The sequence below is a fragment of the Mandrillus leucophaeus genome, unplaced genomic scaffold (assembly GCF_000951045.1).
Source record: "Mandrillus leucophaeus isolate KB7577 unplaced genomic scaffold, Mleu.le_1.0 Scaffold378, whole genome shotgun sequence".
Lineage (NCBI taxonomy): Eukaryota > Metazoa > Chordata > Mammalia > Primates > Cercopithecidae > Mandrillus > Mandrillus leucophaeus.
Window position 1 is genome coordinate 412,629 of NW_012104009.1, and position 14,755 is coordinate 427,383.

The following is a 14,755-nucleotide window of genomic DNA, read 5'->3' on the forward strand; positions in this document are numbered from 1 at the left end:
ATATACACCATGGAATACTATGCAGCCATAAAAAAGGATGAGTTCGTGTCCTTTGTAGGGACATGGATGCTGCTGGAAACCATCATTCTCCGCAAACTATCACAAGAACAGAAAACCAAACACTGCATGTTCTCACTCATAGGTGGGAATTGAACAATGAGATCACTTAGACACAGGAAGGGGAATATCACACACCGCAGCCTATTGTTGGGAGCGGGGAAGGGGGCTGGAGAGCATTAGGAGATATACCTAATGTAAATGATGAGTTAATGGGTGCAGCACACCAACATGGTACATGTATACATATGTAACAAACCTGCACGTTGTGCATGTACCCTAGAACTTAAAGTTAAAAAAAAAAAAAATTTCAAGAACAGAAGAAACTCTTAGAGATTAAAGAGGTGAGTTAGATATCCAAACAGATTAACGTAACAGTTTAAATTTTATGTTCCATTCAAAGAAGGCTCACACATGTGAAATATATGGATCCAGATTTAATTTATTTCCTCAAGTGAATAATTTAAGTTATAATTGTGTAGAATGAATGACTGGAAGTGTTCACTGAAAAATAACTGAAGATGAAGCTTGAAAATACAGAATTATTAAGTACGATAATCCAGACACAGAAAGAAAAACATTGCATAGTATCATTTTTCTCACTATTTTTAGCATTTGTAGATCAAAGTAGCCGATATGTAGGATCAGCAAGTCTAGAGACAATGTGCAACATGAGGACTTAAGTTAACAAAATTGTATTGTGTTAGGGATTTTTTTAAAAAATAGATTTTAGCTGCTCTTGTCACAAAAGTGTAACTATGTGAGATGATAGAGATGTTTACCTGCTTCACTATAGTAACCATTCTACTAATATATATATTCCATAACATCATGTCATAAACCTCACATATACACAATACAATTTATTTCAAATAAGAAAAATACTCATTTTTTTTCCGTTCATTTCAAATAAAAGTTTAAAATGATTAACTTGAGGCAGCTAAGATTGCCTTTAATATCTGTTCACATTTCTATTGAGATGCTTTGGAAAGAGTGTGTTCTCTATTGTGAGTATTAATAAAACAATCCTACAAAATTCATCTATTTTTCCCCTTAAAATAGTATTATTATCAATCCAACCTAGTTAATAGGATGGCAAGCAAGAAGCAAATGTACTTGTCACATTAAAAATTTATATACTGACACATAGAGTATTTGCTTAAGCTTTCTCCATAAGTTTTTATGTGGCCTCTGCATTTCATCCATAATTTTGTTGTTAAAGTACAATTACAGAAGGACAAAAATAAGTTATGAGTTTAATAGTAATTTCCTGTATTAATAACCAGTATACACATTTTCAATGAATAGTTCATATTTCATTTTTTCCTATTAATGATTATTTTGCCCATATTTATTGAAATAGATATCATGTCTATTTAGTATCATATTTGAAAGGACTTGTATTTTGTATATCTTTTTCTTTCTCCTAAAAATTTTTTTTTATTGTAGCTTTACAAAAGTCTTAAAAAAGGCAAAATTAAAAATGATCCTTTATCCAGGATCATTGTGAATATCTAGTCTGGAATTTCTTAGTCTTTCTCCATCATTTGCCATGAGCTGGGGAGGTATAGTAAGCAGTCTCTACAATAACCTCCCCAATTATCCCTGTGTCCTGCCATTCACACCCTTTGTGTCATCATCTTCTCTGAGTATGGGCTGCACCCATTGATCCCTTCTAACATACAGAATATTATAGAAGGGATAGAATTTCACTCCCGAGATTTGCTAATATTGTGGCTTCCTATTGAGATGTGCCAATATTGGGCTCCTTTGGCTCTTTGCCGCTGGCTCTGAGGGAAGCCAATTGCCATGTCCCTCACTCATGTGAGGTACTCTATGAAAAGGTATTCTTCAGCCTACCAACGGTCATGTGAGTTAGCTCAGAAGGAGATCCTATTGAAGTTGAAAGTATCAAACATTTTGGGCCCTTTTACCATTATGGTAGATGATTAGAACTGCTCTCCTTTACTGCTAAGTATGCCAAAGCAACAATCTCCTTATACTATATTATTTTTACTTTCAATTCCTTATTTTCTTCTTAAAATAGGACAGATCTCATTACCTTTATTGGTGATAATGACTGTCTATTGTCTTACATAATTTACAAATGGCAAAGTGATAAAGCGGGCATGAAAATATCCTTAAGATAAATTAGGAAAATATTCTAAAATGTTCTTTTCTGGGAAAAACAAATCATTGTTTCTATAACTTTAAAAAATATAAAAGATGAAATTTCAAAGTTAGAAAAAATGTTTTCTTGTTATATCCTATTATCTTTTACGGAAACTCATCTGCTAATCAGTTTTACACATTCTGAATGTATATGAGCCAATTTTTAGGAAGGGGGATGAGGCCTATTATTCTTATTCCATTATAAAAAGATAGAGACGAAAGGAAGAATAAAAATATAAGACTTTTTGGAGTTTAAGTAAAAATATTTGATATGGGAACAATTGGAATATTGACACTGTAATTTTTTAAAGTACATGTAAACTTCCTTATTTCTTAAATAATGGTTAGACAACTGAATCAATATTGTAATAACCTAAACACTCAAGGGATTTCTAAATTTCTTATTATTTTATGAGCTTTTCATAAAATTATATTTTTAATCAACTCAGACATTGAAATCAATTGTATTATAAGATACACTCTTTGTTTTCAAATTTGTATATATTTTTGAGATTATCAACATGACAAACTACTTACTTTGGTAATGTTTTTTATAGTGAATCTTTTGTGAATGTGACTTTAATTTCTCAATATGTCAGCAAAACTGATACATTAGGATTTGACATTTCTTAGAGAGCATTCTCTCTTTTATAAGAGCAGGCTTTTCTCTAGTTAGAACTTATTTGTTAAGCTTCCAGAATTAGCTCACTCTTTGCCATTAAAACATTGTAGAACTATTTCAAAATTCTCTATTACTTTTATAGTTATCCAATGTGTATTGAAGAAAGAGAATTATTTCAGGTTGCTATTAGTCTAATTTTTCTAGACTTAAATGCAGTTTAAGAAAAGCCAGTTTGAATAATGGCAGAGTTAAGAACAGAATATTCCTGTGTAGTCAGGCATGAATCAAAGTCTATATATCAATTACATTTCCTTCTTTCTGTTGCTGCATCAGACTTCTCCATCATGCATGTTATAAATATAAGAATATGGCCTGAATTCTTTTATTTTCAAATATTTGTTTTCATTATGAGCCAATCCAAGTAACTTCAAAAAATATTTTTCCTGATTGCTTCAGATTACACGCATCTATGCCTTCTTAACTTCAGTATTACTAGTTTGAACCCATGCAATTCAAGAGTAAGAATATTATACTACATTTATGTATTAATTTATCCTTTCATTTAACTAACATTTTTTGAGTGCTAATCTGTATTCCTTAAAATGATAGCACTTGTCTCTTAAGGGATTTGGAAATGGATAAATCAGTGAGAGGTAGAGTTTATTTTTTAATTTTAATTTCCAAATGAGTCTTCCAAGATAGTTTTCTAATTCTGATAAAATACAAACTTGATAGTTGCCAGGGTTTGAATATATCCCCCCAGAAAACATATGATGACAATGTAACTCCCAGATGGGGCTTAATCAGTAGTGAATACGCTATGAGGGCAGACTGAATAGATTAATGCTGTGATCATGAAAGTGAGTTTGCTATTGCTGGGGTGTCCCCCTTTTTTCTCTCTCTTACCTTCCACCAGGAGGTGACATAGTAAGAAGGTCCTCACCAGATGCTGGTACCTAGATCTGAAACATCCCAGCCTCTAGAACTACAAGCCAATAAATGTGTTTGTTATAAATCACCCAGTCACAGACATTTTGTTATAACCTCATAATATAGAATAAGACAAGAGTCAAATACCAATTTATCAATATCTACTAGTTACCTGACACTGTACTTAATATGAATGATGAAAAATAGTCTATTTGGGAATATTCTAGTGCTCTTGGTATGCAGAAAATTAAAATACATGAAATAACAAAAATAATACAAGGTGTAATTTTAGGATCTTAAAGTATGTTTTTGCCAGAGTTCGAGCCAAAAGTTAGAATTTTTTTAGTAATCCTCTGTGGAACATCAATATGGCAAGAGATCACAGAATGAAAAACTCAGTAGAAGAGTTGGTTCATGTATTTTAAAGGTCAGGTGAGTCTTTCAAGATTAGATTGCTAGTCCTGATAAAATGTGAACTCAGGAAAGCCTTTGTACTTTGAAACCCAGAAAGACCAGGAATTTGATCCTTAATATTGATTTAATTTCTGTGAAATGTATAGTGAAAAAAATTGAGGATAGACACTTTAGATAAAATATATAAAGATCATTAAGTGGTACTATAGTCTCCAAAGGTCTTTCAAAAATGCCTGCCAGTCAATACAAAAGGATATTTTTCCCCCTGAAATCCATGATTCTAGTGGCTTTTCAATTTTGGTTTGGTTCCTGATTGAAATAGAAGAAACAAAATTAGTAATAGTTTTCACAGATACATAATATTAAATATAGTTAGGTAAACAATACTTTATTATCCCTTTTGATAGACATGTATAATTGCTTTCTCTCTCTCTCTCTCTCTCTCACACACACACACACAGAGACATACACCCCACTAGGGAGTTTTTGAAATTGATTATTCATTGATTGATTTAATATGGGGATTGTGGATATTTCTATAAAGATGAAAATTAGGAAAACACAGTTATCCCTAGGTATTCATGAGGGATTGGTTCCAGGACTGCCTGGAAATAATACAGAATGTGAGATTTTCTAAATGACTACGTTTCTCAAATCATTGACATGATAGCAAAAGAAAGGAAGACTGTTATGCAAGAACATTCTCAGGGTGACCTTAAATCAAAAGTTTCCCCCCTTTCTGATTTACAGAAATACCTGTAGAATGTGCTGGTAATGCAACATCCTGAGATAAAGGAAGGACTAATCAGAAGATCCTTTGGGTCTGTTCCAATCCTTTCCATAGAACAAAATATCCTTCAGTGTTTAAACCAAAGTGTCATGTTGCCCCTAAGGTATAAAAGCTGGGTTGTGCTGCTTTTGGGGCTCCCTTCGTTGTTGTGCAAGTAGGAAATTTACAGACAAGACTCCATCAATTCCAGGTCACTTTACTGAGCTTTGGGGGAGTAGCTCTCCATGATTTCTAGGTTTATGTTGTCCCTGGCTGCCTATCTGTGAGTAAGACATCTGCTTCAAATAAGTTGTGTATATGACTGGTATTCTGCCTCACTGGTCTGAAACAAGAGGGCAATGAGTGCAATAAACTTGCTTCACATTTATGGGATAAAAAGAGATTCAATGCAGTTCCCTAATCTGTATAAGATGTTGAACTTCATGGCACATGAACAATGATTATTTGTACATTTTACTTCTAATCTGAAATAATACATATTCTGAGAAAATAATAGCCTGAATGATTCTCTTTTCTCTCAGATTCCTGGCACAACCCAGCCACTCAAGCAATTTTCACAATTAGTAGAGAATAGGAATGTCTCTGGGACCTTGAGGAGTTAGTGTGGGAGGGGTAGGTTGAGAGCATTTTTACTTAGGGGAAGCTTAAGATTCTAGACATTGGGTAGGAGTTTGCCTTTCCATGGAGCTCTGCTGTTGCCTGGGAGAGACCCAGGATAGGAGAGGTTTGATGGCAAGCCTTTTTCCCATAGAATCCCCTTCAGAGCAGAAATATATAGTGCCCTGGTCAGATTGTTGTGCCCAGGAATAACCCAGGGAGGGGATTGAGTGTCGATCTGAGGTTGTCAAATCATCTGTACTTGATAAATTAGTAGAAGTTTCCCTCATCAAAAGGAAAATCTCCAGCATGCTATTTCAGTCATTGCTAGTTCACTACAGTATTTTCATCGCTTGTCTGTCCTCTATTACTACAGAGAACTCAGCAGTCTAAATAGCACAGATGCTCAATCCTATACCTGCTGATATAAGCAGGCAAAGATAGATCACAAATTATTTAAAGGGCACAGTAGGTTGAGGCATAAAGACTGGGCCAAACAAATTATTGCTCTTGCCAAATACTTCAAATAAGGACACCTTGGTCAATTTTGTATAAGGAAAGAAATAGTTCAACAATTAGGAAGAAATAACTGGCTCTCAAAGGTCCAGGTCAGCACAGATATGGTATTTACAAAGGTGAATAATTCAAGATGAGTCTCTATATTTCAAAACATACCTAAGTAACCATTCCCAATATACTGCATGGAGAAATTGGACTTAAAATGTGGGAGTTTACCTAGTCCCATAGGTATGTGAAACTAGGTTAAGACAAAATCAAGGCATAGGCAGAAGGGACTTGCCTTGTCTCAGATGAGACTCTAGACCGTAGATTTTGAGTTGATGCTGACATTATTTAAGACTCTGGGGGACTGTTGGGAAGGCATGATTGGTTTTGAAGTGTGAGGACATGAGACTTGAGAGGGGCCAGGGGTGGAATGATATGGTTTGGCTGTGTCCCCAGCCAAATCTCAACTTGAAATGTATCTCCCAGAATTCCCACATGTTGTGGGGGAGACTTAGTGGGAAGTAATTGAATCACAGGGACCTGTCTTTCCCATGCTATTCTTGTGACAGTGAATAAGTCTCACGAGATATGATGAGTTTATCAGAGGTTTCTGCTTTTGCCTCTTTTTCATTTTCTCTTACCACCACCATGTAAGAAGTGCCTTTTGCCTCCTGTCATGATTCTGAGGTTTACCAAGCCATGTGGAAGTTTAAGTCCAATTAAACCTTTTTCTCTTCTCAGTCTCAGGTATATCTTTATCAGCAGCATGAAAATGGATGAATACAGTCACATTTTAGGTAATTAAAAGGAAAATAAGAAGAGCATGTGGATAAGGGTGAACTATTGCTTCTCCAAAGCATTTATTAAGACAAAAATATATTTTCCATATTTTAGGTAGAACTAATAATCATAATAAGTTTGATTTAATATATAACTGAATAATATTGATGAGTAAAAACAGAAATGAAAAATACAGTTATTCACTTCCTTAAGCCTGTATTTTAAAGTGACAACTCTAAAGATCAAAGAATGGAAAGCAGAATTGTAGAATAGAATGGCGATCTGAATAAGAAGGGCTTACCTATTTTTTCAAGTTATCTAGTTCCTTCAAGAATTAAAATGGACTGAGGGGTACTTAAAATACATACTTCTCTGAAAAGAAAGTATCTTCTTTCAACACAGCATACCAAAGGAGTATGAAATATGGATTAAGGAAATATAAAAAAGATTAAACAAATAATTACATTCCTGGTAATTTTTACTACTTTTATCTTTAAATAAGTATAAATACTTACTTTTTTAGAATACAAATTTTAATAAATTTATTCATGTTGAAGATAACTTGAAGACAGGCCTGGAAAATGTTAAAAATAGTAATTATTGATGAAATTATAATGAGATAGCATATTTATTAATGGCATTTGTAATAACCTTGTCACTGAGAATAAAATAGAGCAGTTTAAATTATAAACAATATGAAAGTATAAAGAATTTTATTCATAAATATAACGCTATTAAGCTGACTTTTTAAGTGAACATTTCTGAAGCTGACAAGTAAAATAAGAAAGCAATAGTATGAAATATACTTACATAGCTTAACATTTTTATGATCGAAATAAACCTTCTATATTTTAAGCACATGTCAAAAAATCACAGTTATCTGTTTCAAATCCTATACCTAATATCTTAGGGAATGTATTTTGCTACTCCAGCCACTTGAAGGTATAATTACTGGATAATAATTTTTATAACATATGAGACTTTCTGGAACATTTTGAAAGGCTGATATGCAATAATATCCCAAAACTGTAAATTATGTGTTAGTTATAATGAAAAACCAAGCTTTGATCAGCGCGTATTTATTGGTATTCATCCTGGTGAAAAAAATTGTTCCAAAGTGTTTTTCAAAATCAACACCAGGTACAATAAAACCTATTCAAATAGATGAATGATACTAATAGATAAAAATATATCTAGAGGTAGAAGAAAGACTTGTAGTCACTGAAAAGATAGAAAAGGGTACAAAGTCATGTTTGTTTTTCACTTAAAACACATAAACTGATTTTGAAAAATCTGTAGAAGAGAAAATGCTAAAATATATTAATATAAATAAAATATTTGGGTTCACAGTTGGCCTTATGCATGTATATACTTAGAGATCACAGATAAATGCACCCAACACTACTCTACATCTGGCCACCAATTTCTCTCAAAACAACTTCCCTATTTATCTAATTAGTAATACATAAACCACGTAATATTCAGTACTTTATGTTGAACACCAATAGACTCTCCCTAAAATATATAATTATCTGAGTTCAAAGTCAGCTAAACAAAACTTAGTGCTTGAAATTGTGTATCTACTTTTTAAATTATTTTTTATTTTTAATTTACACATTAACGTGCATACTTGCGGGAGTATAATGTAATGTTTTGATACATATATACATTGTGTAATGATCACATCAGGGTAACTGGCATATTCATCATCTCAAGCATTTATCATTTTTTAGTGGTAAGAACATAAAAATTACTCCCTTCTAGCTATTTTAAGATATACAATATAGACATGCATCAGTTAACTAGGGATATAGATCTGAAAAATGCATTGCATGTACTTTTACAAACCTAGATGTTATAGCCCACTACACACCTAGGCTATGGGAAATGGCCTATTGCTCCTAGCCTAGAAACCTGTACAGCAAGTTACTATACTGAATACTATAGGCAATTGTAACACAACAATGTTTATATATCAAAAGCATATCTAAACGTAGAAAAGCTACAGTAAAAATATGGTATAAAAGATGACAGATGGTACAGCTTTATAGGGCACTTACTATGAATAAAGCTTGTATGACAGGAAGTTGCTCTGGGTGAGTCGGTGAGTGAGCACTGTGAATGTAAAGGCATGAAACATTACTGTACACCGCTGTAGACATTGTAAGCACTGTACACTTAGTCCACACTAAATTTACATTGTATCTTCCATAAAAATTAACTGCAGCATCCTGTAACTAACTTTTTTAGTTCATAAACTTTATAAACTATTTTTAAAATAGTTTACAAACTTTTTTAACTTCTTGACTTTTGTCATAACACTTAACGTAAAATATGAACACATTGTACAGTTGTATAAGGATATTTTATTTCTGTATGTTCTTATTTTATAAGCTTTTTTAGTTTTAACATGTTTAGGGTTTTGGTTTTTTTACTTTGTATATTTTTTTGTTCAATGCACATTTCAGCCTAGGCCTCCAAAGAGTCAGGATCGTCAACGTCACTGTCTTCTACCTCCACATCTTGTACGACTGGAAGGTTTTTAGGGACAATAACATGCAAGGAGCTCTCTTCTCTTATGGTAACAATGTCTTCTCCTCCAATACCTTCTGAAGGACATGCCTGAGGCTACTATACAGTTATCCTTTTTTTATTTAATAAATAGAAGGCATACACACTAAAAGAACAATTTAAAGTATAGTGTAGTAACTACAAAAGCCAGAAACATAGTTGTTTATTACAATTATCAAGTATTATGTACTGTACATGATTGTACATGCTATGCTTTTACATGATTGGCAACGTAGCAGGTTTATTTACACCAGCATAACATAAACACATGAATAATGTGTTGCACTATGAAGCTACGACAGCTACGATGTCACCCGGCAATGGGAATTTTTAGATCCATTATAATCTATGGGATCATAGTTATATATACTCTGACATTGATAAAACCATTGTTATGAGGCTCACAGCTGTATCCTGTGAATTATAGTCACCCTACTGTGCAATAAAGTACCAGAACTTATTCTTCCTTTCCAATTGTGATTTGGTACCTGTTGTCCAACCTATCCTCACACCCTCTCTCCCTTTCCCAGTCTCTGGTGATCACTGTTCTATCCACTGAATCTAAGAGACCAGTATTTTTAGATTCTACACATAAGTGAGATCATGTGGTGTTTGTCTTTCTGTTTCTGGCTTGTTTCACTTAACATAATGTCCTCCAGTTTCATCTATGTTGTCACAAATGATAATATTTCATTCTTTTTTCTATTCATCCAGTGTTGGACACTTAAGTGGATTCCCTATTTTGGCTCTTGTGAATAGCATTGCAATAAAGATGGAAGTGCAGATATCTATTCTACATACTGATCTTCTTTCCTTTGAATATATAACTAGTGGTGAGATTGCTTGATCATATGGAAGTTCTATTTTTAATTTTTTTGGTAACTTCCATAGTATTTTCTATAATAGCTTTACTAATTTAAATTCCCAGCAACAGTGTGTAAGGGTGTGCTTTTCTCTACATTCTCATCAATGAGTGTTATATTTTGTCTTTTTGATAATAGCCATTCTAACTGGGTTGAGGAGATATTATGATATTGATTTGCATTTCTCTGATGATTAGTGATGTGGAGAATTTTTCACATACTTTTTGGCCATTCATATATCTTCTTTTGAGAAATGTCTATTGAGGTCTTCTGTCGTTTTTTTTATTATTATTATTTTGTTTTTATTTTTTTTTTTTGAGACAGAGCCTTGCTCTGTTGCCCAGGCTGGAGTGCAGTGGTGCAATCTCGGCTCACTGCAAGCTCTGCCTCCTGGGTTCACACCATTCTCTTGCCTCAGACTCCCGAGTAGCTGGGACTACAGGCGCCCGCCACCACACCCAGCTAATTTTTTGTATTTTTGGTAGAGATGGGGTTTCACCGTGTTAGCCAGGATGGTCTCGATCTCCTGACCCAGTTATCTGCCCACCTCAGCCTCCCAAAGTGCTAGAGTAACAGGCGTGAGCCACTGCGCCCAGCCCTTGTCCATGTTGTTAATTGGATAGTTTGTTTTCTGTTATCGAATAGAGTTTTTGTAGATATATATTCCGGATATTAAACCTTTGTCAGATATGTGCGAATTGATAAGAGGTTAATATCCAGAATATATGTTGGCAAATATTTCATTCCATTCTGTGGGTTGTCTCTTACTTTTGTTAATTATTTTCTTTGCTATAGAGTAGATTTTTAGTTTCACCTAAACCCATTTGTTTATTTTTGCTTTTTGTGTCTGTGTGTTTAAGGTCTTATCAAAAGAAAAATCATTGTCCAGTTCAACATCGTGAAGCATTTCTCCTATGCTTTCTTCTAGTAGTTTCATAGGTTTGGGTCTTACATTTAAGTCTTTCATCCATTTTGAGTTGACTTTTTTATGAAGAAAAATAGGAGCATAGTTTCATTCTTTTATTTGTCAGTATCCAAATTTCCCAAAACTATTTATTGAAGAGACTATCATTTCCCCAATGTGTGTTCCTTGCAAACCTTATCAAAAATTGCATCCACTTTTCATATCCATTCTTCAATAGATAATCTGTAATACTGAGTCAATTTTGCTATTAGAATGCAGTAAGAATTCTACTTAAAAGTTTGTTGGGCTGAAGGAAAAGCTTTATGCTGTTTTATTTGTCCAACTTTACACTGACATGAGATCTATTTGTCTCCTTTCTCTCTCCCTAAGCTCTTTCTGTGAAACATGAAATTTGTTTCAAAGTGAGACTGTAAATAAGTACAGTGAAACCCTTCAAACACATTTAATATGTTTTATGTTGAAGAATAAAGACTGAGCCACAATTTAATTAGTGTGCCAATCTTCGATTAGAAACACAATTGTTCTAAAATGGAACTCTTAAAGGCTAGATAACATTTATTTTATGAATTGCTTGTGATTGAACCGCTTGAAGAAAATGAAGTTAAGCCCATCCGATCACACATGGAAGCTAAAGCATTGAAGTTTCTTGCTGCTACGATTGAATATTTCTCAATATATTAAAATTATAAATGTAAGCTAAATATGGTCAAACCAGTTGGAACTCCTTTCAATCAAAAGCAGGGTCATTTTTTAAAACAAAATAAGAATTAAAAATTATATAACAAAGGATAAAATTGCAATAAATCTACAGAATCAAATAGAAACAACCAAACAAAATATACCAACAGTTGGAAGAGGGATAATACAAACTAGCGTTAACTAGATGTAAGCCTGTTAACAGTGGTCCAGAGCACACAATTAGTTATTTAAATAAAGACGACAGAGGTAAACATTTGTTAGAAATATATAATAATTAATGAGATTACAAATGCATGTAATCTGGTATGCTAATAATGGACACAAGTCATGAGAGTAAATAACAAACCAGAGGTACAGCATATATATATACACACACATACATACATATATATATGTGTATATATAATGGTTATATGTTATTATTATATATAATGATTGTATGTTATATATATAAAATGATTGTATGTTATTATATATATAGATAATCATACTTACTATCAGTTTATTTGGCTCTTAAGGAAAGACTAAAGGATAAATGAACATTTTCAAAATTTAAAAATAATAACAGAATTTTAATGTGCTGGGTAATGCATAACTTTGCATATTGTTGGGATAAAACTATTTTCTGCTCTAAGAAGATACATTAACTTCAGGATGGCCACTTACTCATCTGGCCTCACTCTTCTATCACATAATCCTATGATTGTTATCCCAGATGCTTCTTATCAAACATATCATTGAATACATCTCAGAAATAAAAATAAAAAAAGAGAAAACCAAGTGAGAGTGCAGCTAGGATGGATTTAAATCACATTATTTTAGTGAAATAAACCTAGCACAGAATAGTACATACTACATGATTTCGAAAGTAGTTTATGGTGGCAAAATATGAAAAGTGGTTGTCTTTGGGAAGGATGAGGTACCCTGAAAAGTGCCACACTGAAACTTTTGGAGTGAGAGAAATGTTTTCAATCTTGTTTGTCCTGGTGGCTATCCCAGTTCATACATTTGTCATAACTGCTGACTCAAACTGTATTTTAAAAAACTTTGCAAAAATTTATTCTTTGTAAATTATACCTCAATAACTAAAAATAAACAAATATTAGAGAAGAAAGTGACATGAGAAAAAATCATAACAAATTTGTTGATCTAGGATTCCTGGATTTAAAACAAGATCTATGGATATTCTTTGACAACTTAATGTAAAATGTTACATCTTGGGGAGATAAAAATGTGCCTTTTCCTAAATATGTGAGTTATCATCAGATTATCCAAAAGGTCTGTGAATCTCCAACACTATAAAACTCTTGGTTAATCCCCTAAATTTACAAATAAGAAGCTATTTTCTCAAGGACACATAATTAATTACCTTGCGTTCTATCATATTTTCCTAATTAGTGCCATCTCCTACAGTACCAAACTAATTTCATGTGCAAAATGTTACCCATGGTTTTTCAACTTTGTGTGTCAAAAAAATAATTTATACATTACAAATTGGTTTTAAAACACAAACAATCGTTGTCTAAATTAAAATCCATATTGTGAAAAATAAAGTGGAATGGATAAAACCTGTACTACTAACACAGTAAAGTTTAAAAGCTAGAGTTTATTTTTAGTATACAGAACACAACTATTTTTTGTATGTTAATTTTATTTCCTGAAATCTTACTGTATAACTTAACCAAGGCCATGAAGGACTTATTCACTGAAAACTACAACACATTGATGAAAGAAATTAAAGAAATAAATAAATGAAAGATATTCTATGTTTATAAATGGAAAGACTTAATATTGTTTAAATGTCTATACTACTCAAAAAGTGATCTACATATTCAATGCTACTTCAATCAAATCCCAATGGCATGTCTTACAGAAATAGAAAAAAATCCATCCTAAAATTCATATGGAACAATGAAAGACCCAGACCAGTTAAAGTGAACTTGAGAAAGAGAAAACAAGCTATAGGCATCACACTTCCTAATTTCAGAGTACAATACAAAGTTACTGCAATTAAAGCAATATGTTACTAGCATAAAGACAGACATAGGAACCTGTGGAAAAGGATAGAGGATCAAAAATAAACCCACACATTTACAGATCAGTGGGTACAAGAAATGTGACACATACATACAATATAACTTTATTCAACATGGAAAACAAGAAAACTCTATCATTTGAGACAACATGGTGGATCTGGAAGACATTATGTTAAGTGAAATGTCAGTCACCAAAGGACAAATATTACATGACTACACTTATATGAGGTATCTAAAATATTTAAATTTATAGAAAAAGAAAATAGAATGGTAATTGACAAGATATGGGGGAGGGAGAAATGGGAAGTTGGTCAATGGATATAAATTACACCTCTAGAAGTTGAATACATTCTAGATATTTCCTGTGCAGCATAATACAGTTAACAATATAGTGTTACGCACTTAACATTTGTTAAGAGGGTAGATCTTACGTTAAGTGCTCTTATTCCAAAGAAAAGCAAAGAGACACAAGAAAACATTTAGAGGTGATGACTATATGTATTTCCTTGATGGTGGCAATGGTATCACAAGTGTATGAATATGTCCAGATTCATCAAATTCTATACATTAAAATAGGTAAGGTTTTTTTGCGTATCAGTTATAGCTCAATAAAGCTATAATAAAAGTTAGAGTTTAAATATTATGTTTTGGGTTGAATTGAGTGAGAATATTAGAAAATGTATGTATTTCAGAATCTAATATCCTTGACAATGACAATTACATTTTTGTGTCTGTGAGGACAGTCAGGATTAAGAAAATCGTCTTTCAATGTCCTGGTACAAATGGAAACACTCA